Here is a 6,867-nt window from a genome sequence, read left to right as displayed (position 1 = left end):
GCTTCTCTTTCATACAGTGTCACTGGTGAGTGATCCCAGATGAGCTGACCATCAGCTCCCTGAACTTTAAATAATTTCCTGCCTCACCTCCCATCACTGGCATGGAATCGAATGTCCACCTTGTGGAGAGCGGACAGGAGGCTGGTTATATTCTCTCATGGGTAGTTGGGGCCTTGTGACTTTGTAGTTTTGGTAAACTGTTATCCTGGGGTAATCATTCCTCTCTCAAGCGGGTTGGAAACCAAGTCCCTGAGGGAAATTGATGCATATATTCCTGGTCTGGATAGTTTTGCCCAAAGGAAAAGCAGTGGGCCAGAGTTTTTCATTCATTCATTCAGTCGTATTTATTGAGTGCTTACTGTGTGCAGAGCACTATACTAAGCGCTTGGAAAGTACAATTTGGCAACAGATAGAGACAATCCCTACCCAACAACGGGCTCACCATCTAGAAGGGGGAGATGGGCAACAAAACAAAACAGTTTTGGCATCTGTGTTATCCAAATTTATATTATTATTATTATTATCATCGTTATTATTACATTTGTTAAACATTTACTACATGTCAAGCAATGTTTTAAGCGCTGGGATAGATGCAACTTAATCAGGTAGGACACAGTCCCTGCCCCACATAAGGCTCACTATCTAAGCAGGAGGGAGAACAGGTGTTGAATCCGCATTTTACAGTTGAGGGAATTGAGGCACAGGGAAGTTGTGACTTGTCCAGTGTCACACAGCAGAGTGAGGATTAGGACCCAGGTCCTCTGACTCCTAGGCCTGTGTTCTTTCCACAAGGCCACACATGAGCATTATGCCTCACTGTAAGGGGGGTCCTGCACAGCACAGCCCTTTCTGCTCACCCTGTAAATTGCCACTCCCCATCTGCCAATGCCCACATTGCACTCCGGGCCCCCAGCCAGAACCCCGCCAGTGGGGAAAAGGGCGTGTGAGTGGCACTGCTCAAGCCACCATCACTTCATCCCTGTTCACGAGGCTTGTCGGTCATTGAATGGGCGACTCTGCTCTCAGGGAAGAGGAGAAACAAGCAGGGGGTTCTCTATAATAATAATAATAATGACATTTATTAAGCGCTTACTATGTGCAAAGCACTGTTCTAAGTTACAAGGTGATCAGGTTGTCCCACGGGGGGCCCACAGTCCTAATCCCCATTTTCCAGATGAGGTAACTGAGGCCCAGAGAAGTTAAGTGACTTGCCCAAAGTCACACAGCTGACAAGTGGCAGAGCTGGGATTTGAACCCACGACCTCTGACTCCAAAGCCCGGGCTCTTTCCACTGAGCCACTCTGCTTCTTCTCTATAAGCTGTAAGCAACCAGGGGTCGGCAACCAGGGACCCGATAATCCTGTATCTACCCCCGTGCTCAGAGTATTGTTTAACATGCAGTAAGAACTTAGCAAATCCCGGCTCCGCCAACTGTCAGTTGTGTGACTTTGGGCAAGTCACTTAACTTCTCTGTGCCTCAGTTACCTCATCTGCAAAATGGGGATTAAGACTGTGAGCCTCCAGTGGGACAACCTGATCACCTTGTAATCTCCCCAGCACCTAAAACAGTGCTTTGCACATAGTAGGTGCTTAATAAATGCTATTATATAAATACCACCATTTTTATTGAGAGCAAGCCCCTAAGCTAGAAAGCAGTAAGCAAAGGGAGAATTTTTGAAGAGCTGGCCTACCTCTGTTCTCACCAACCAGGTGGTCAGCAGTTCTTTGCCCCCAATCTACAGATGTCCATCAATGAGCTCTGATCACGTCTCCTCGGCCTCACAGCCAGGCTTGACCCTGGAAGCCAATGGTTCAGGATGCTTTTGGGGAAGGGAACAAAGCACCATCAGCAGATAGGTTCACAGGTAAGGTAAGTGGGTTAATTCACATTTCAGTGTTTCTTTCAATATGACAGTGAGGCAGAAAAGTAAAAATTCCACTCCGAATTGACCTTCTATTTAAAACTTAGAAACCAGCCAAATGTCTCCTCTCCTTTCACCCGTAGTTAATATTAACTTTGCCCCATTCCTAATGAGGGGGTGGGAATAGGCCCGGTTTCGTTTCTTCCTTGTATTTTAACGGTAATTTTTATCAGATCAGCTGGGCAGGGTACTAAGTGTTTTGGATGGCTGCTAGAATTTTCTCCTCGACTTTTTGAACAGAATGATTAAAGCCATCACAGCCTTTGTTGGATGCTGGTACTGGCCTGATGAGATTACCAAAATCATGTCTGCCCACTCTGTTATACTGTACAACCTCAAGTGCTTAGAATAGTGTTCTGCACACAGTCATTGCTCAATAAATACCATAGATTGATCTTCTTAAAAGTGCTCTTGTCACTAAGCCACTCTGCTTCTCCAGCAGAAACGTGGCGCCTGATGAGTGAGCCTTCGGCTTAGGCAGGGCCGAAACCAACATCCACAGCCAGCTGAGTCTTCAGAAGAGGTCCCCGGATCTGTAAGACAGACCGGGAGGTAGACCAGTTATCCTTTTCTGTGAGGGCTGTGTTCTTGCATTGTCATCTACACTGTGTCCAACCCCATGCACACGCCTGTGCATGCAAGCTGCTGCTTCTTGGACCACAGCATGCTGTAGCCAGACAGGCTTGCCCTGTTGAAGTGCACAATCCCAGATTCCCTGACAACATTCTCACCAAAAGGCACAGTGAAAGCATGCAATCTGGCAGAATGGAGCGTTTAAGAGTAGAAGAGAAGCCTGCTCTTTCATCTGAAGGGGCATAAAGTGAAACCAGACTCAAACAGCCCAAGTGAAAGGGTCAAAAGAAAGAAAAAGCAGCAGGTATTTTTTGTTATTCTTTATTTTCCCCCTAGAAACTCATGATATCCAAGTGTAGTTTAACAGCATCTTTGAACGGCTGTGCAAATCTGAGAGAAACATGTGACTTTGTCTTCAAGGAATACAAAACAGATTAAAGACCGAAAGTATTTCTGGAAGTTTTCAATTAACTCATGCAAATACCTCTGTCACATTGTCATTTGCACTTCGTTGGCAGAAATATCATCAGGCTGCCGATAAACATCTGAGTCAACAGAAGCGATTCACAGGAAAATATAGGGGATCCCGCGTACGGTTAAGAAACCTCATTATTCATTTTTTGTGAGTCTGGTCTCCTAAGTGTATTTGGCGTGCTGTTCATATGGAACCAGATGTAGCGGTTGCCGTGCATGAGAAAAATCTAGAAATAATTGACAACTCTGAAACCCCTTGTTGCTCAACCCCTTGAGATGATTTAAATGAAACACTTAGGCGATGCGTCAGGCAACTTATGAGTGTGGCAACAGTGAACACTGCTGGGCATCTTCGCCCTTCAGATTCCTTTTGTGCTTGCCAGAGTGACATGCCTGCTGCAGAATTGGTCAAGTTCCCGAATGTGAGCCTTGATGGTGTCTCACACTTTCCTTCCTGCGCAAGATACTACAAGCCTCAGATTAGGGATTTGGCCTTGAGTGGTGGCTCTTCTCTGCAAATATTTATGTGGCAGGGGACCCGGGAGCTTTTCCTAGCATGAGGACACAATGCATTCACCCCACTAGGTGAACTCATATCTGTCCCTTTCTCCCCTCCCTTCCTCTTTCCTCCCCTTCAGCCAAACAGTGGTATTCATTGAACACCTACTGTGTGTGCAGGACACTGTACTAAGAGCTTGGGAGAGTACAACACAATGGAGTTGGTAGACACTTTCCCTGCCCATAAGGAGCTTACGATCTAGAGTGGGAGACACACACTGCCTGCCCTCAAGGAGTTTACATTATAGTGGGAGACATTGATAATGTAAACTCCTTGAGGGCAGGCAGTGTGTGTCTTACATCTGTGGAGCTCTTCCCAGGATTTAGCTCAGTGTTTAGCACTCAGGCACTCAAAACATACCACTCTTTGACTTCTTGTTGATTGGAGAAAGGATCCTTTTGTTTCCATGGTCAAGCGGCACTGGAGTAGCAGTACAGTTCTTAGCCTGAATTCTTCTCTTTTTGGATGTTGGATAACTCTTGAGGTTCCATTGACTCAGTGATGCCTTTCATGCCCTACAGTTTCCCAACTGGTGATCCAGTCTAGACCGTTTGTGAGGCAGGCTCTGAGAAATACCCTGGAAATAATTAGAAAGGTTTATTTAATCAAATGGAAGAGCCCCAAATGAGTAGATTGAGCTTGTGCTTACCCATGAGCTGATTTAGATTCTTAATGTAATTTGGCCTTATCTTCAAGGCATCTAAGGATGTAACTAGCATTTCTGTCTTGAAAATGAGAAAGACAAATGGATATTAATTTGCTTCATTCTCTGTATTCGATTCAATTTCTTAGTGGTCTGTTAAAGAAGCAGTCAAGTCTCACCGCTTCTCCATCCCATCCCGTGGCCACGTTAAATTATCTCCAGTTCCTTTTTCAATTGTACTTCTAATGGGATCTTTTCTTTTTGCCAATTGTGTTTTTTCTATTGGGATTTAACAAAATACCCAAATTCACATGACATCGCTATTAGGCATACTCAGAATTATTAAAATAAGACTTAGTAACTTGAAAGTCGAATTAGGCTTTCTTTCCAGGGGCACCATCCGTAACTGCCAATCTGAAAAAGTAATGGGATCTGGTTTTCTTCAGTGACATGTTGTCTCCGTATGTTATTCATCATTTTGGAATGGACATTTCTTTTTTTCTCCTGTTTTCCTGAGCTAATTTAATGTTCTAGATGCAAACAAATGTAAATAATGTGCATCTTCATAGAATAATAATCAGATTACTGTATTAGCTATTCAGTCTTGTAAAAGTGGTAGGAATTACACAGCTACTCTTTTTTTATGTGGACTCTCTCCTAGTTTGAAGAATATCTAAATCCAATCCCAAGGGATCTCAAAGGGCAAAGATGTTTTCAACCTCCATAAAATCATCTTTTTGTTCTAATTTATGACACTGTGGCCTGACATGACATCTTGAACCACAGTGTCTACAGCCTTTAGACTGAGAGACCGTTGTGAGTCTATCATAGACCCAAGCCTGGAGAAGTCCTGAAAGTCAGTTTTAATCCCTGGCCCTAGCTGGAGGCAGGAGCGAACCTACCATAAATGTCAAAGCGGAGGCTGTTTTCAGAAACAAACCTGCAGGTGTCACAAATCATCATCATCGTCAGTGGTATAAACTGAGCACTTACTACGTGCTTAAGATGTCTTCCCAATCTTACCTCCCTCACTAGACTGTAAACTCCTTAATAGAAGGGATTTCTTCTTTTACTTATTTTGTACTCTCCCAAGCACTTTGTACAGTGCTTTGTACTCCGTAGGTGCTCAGTGAATGCTGTTGATGATGAGGACGAGGAAGAAGAGAAGAGGAATAGGTCATTTTGCCACTCATTGCCACTGAGAATCCCCAAGGCAGCGATCTCTCAGATCTCCCGTATTACTGCAACTCTTGCAATAGAGGCCTTAAGTCACCTAAATTCTGTCTCCTCCACATGAGGCATCCAAGCCATTGAGTTTCTACTTTTCCCAGGGAATACATGCCAGTTTAATTGCCTGTGTGTGGCAAGGGAAGCAAAATATTCTCAAAGGACAGTTCTCTAGACAGAAACTTTTGGCAAGCCAGTTACCAAGCAAGTACTTAAGCAGTGGGTGAGGGAGGGCTTCTGCTGCTGCCAAGGTGTCAGTGGGATTCTGTTCTGTGACCCTGGACCGCACCCGTTCCATCTCTCTCCCAGCCACTTTGTGCTGTGTGCCGCTGGGCTAGGGGGGGACCAGGCGAGGGAGTCTGGATGGTTCAGTGCAAACCGTCATCATTACTCCATAAACACGTGAAGTGCACGAGCGGCTGGCAGGAGACAAAAACTCCCCACGTGACTAGCAATGCTACCTAAATGGCAGAGAAAGAGCAAATAAGAGACCCCCTCAGAGAGACTGTCTCACTGTTGGTGACCTCGTTTTCCAACCAAAGGACAACTGTTTCCCAAGTATCCTGCAAATGCCCACCTGTAAACTACATGCTTGAGAAGTGATAACAAAAGATTGTCGGTGGATTCAGGGGCTTGTCTGAAGACCAGGTTCAGTGGGGAACAGGTGTTGCAGTGAATTTTCAGGCAGAAATCCAGAGGACGAGGTAGGTGTAAAGTTGCCATCTGATTCTCTCCCTGGGAAGGGAGAGAGAGCAGTGGTCACACAAGGGGCCTCTCTCCACCAGCCAGTGCTTTCTTTGGAATGAATCGTTTTCGATTTCCAGATTGCTGGACTCAAAAAGAAATTCAGCCTAAGAGGGTTAGAAGAGGGATTAACAGCTAAGAAGGAGGAACGTCCCTTTGGCATGGGGAGGAAGCGGAAGAAGCAGACAAATAGTAGATGACATAGATTTGGGGGATTCCCATGCCCCCATTGACTAGATATTATGTGTGTGTACAGAGTCAGAGAGATTTCTATAGCAATTCCAGCTCACAAGACTCTCCCCACCCCATAATCCCCCCCACCCTCCACACACACACACAGTTTCAAACCTTCCAGATCCTTCTCTCTCTCGATCTCTCCTTCAACTCTCCCTAGATCCCCTGTTCTTTCTCCCTAGACCTTAATGCCTTCCCTTCCAGTTTTAAACTACAGTCCTCCTTCTCCTCCTCCCCTCGGCCACCCGACTCCCATTCCCGCACCCGGGCTGGGCACGAACTTACTGTATACCCTGCCGTCTACAATCCAGTCACGTTTCTCCTTTTAATGCTTTCCCCCCAACCGGGCAGGAGAAGGAAACATGCGCACTCCAGCCCCTGGAGTTATCCAAGTGCTGAAATTTATAGGCTGGCGAAGATCACGTCTCTGTCTCTTTCTATCGCTCTCGTTCCTGCATAGGAGCGTGGAGATCTCCCGCAACCCGCATCCA

General features: G+C 45.6%; 1 long non-coding RNA gene across 1 annotated transcript; it reads right to left on the bottom strand.

Annotated features, from left to right (window-relative positions):
* Positions 1 to 2,299: 2,299 nt before the first annotated feature.
* Positions 2,300 to 6,125, bottom strand: LOC119937822. The gene is made up of 3 exons (XR_005454221.1): positions 5,976 to 6,125; positions 3,889 to 4,105; positions 2,300 to 2,455 (listed from the first exon to the last, which is right to left on the bottom strand). It is a non-coding gene; the product is annotated as an uncharacterized LOC119937822 (long non-coding RNA).
* Between the last annotated feature and the right edge of the window lie 742 nt (positions 6,126 to 6,867).

The sequence above is a fragment of the Tachyglossus aculeatus genome, chromosome 15 (assembly GCF_015852505.1).
Source record: "Tachyglossus aculeatus isolate mTacAcu1 chromosome 15, mTacAcu1.pri, whole genome shotgun sequence".
NCBI classification, from domain to species: Eukaryota; Metazoa; Chordata; class Mammalia; order Monotremata; family Tachyglossidae; genus Tachyglossus; species Tachyglossus aculeatus.
The sequence above is the reverse complement of the archived record's forward strand: the minus strand, read 5'-3'. Positions and strand labels throughout refer to the sequence as shown.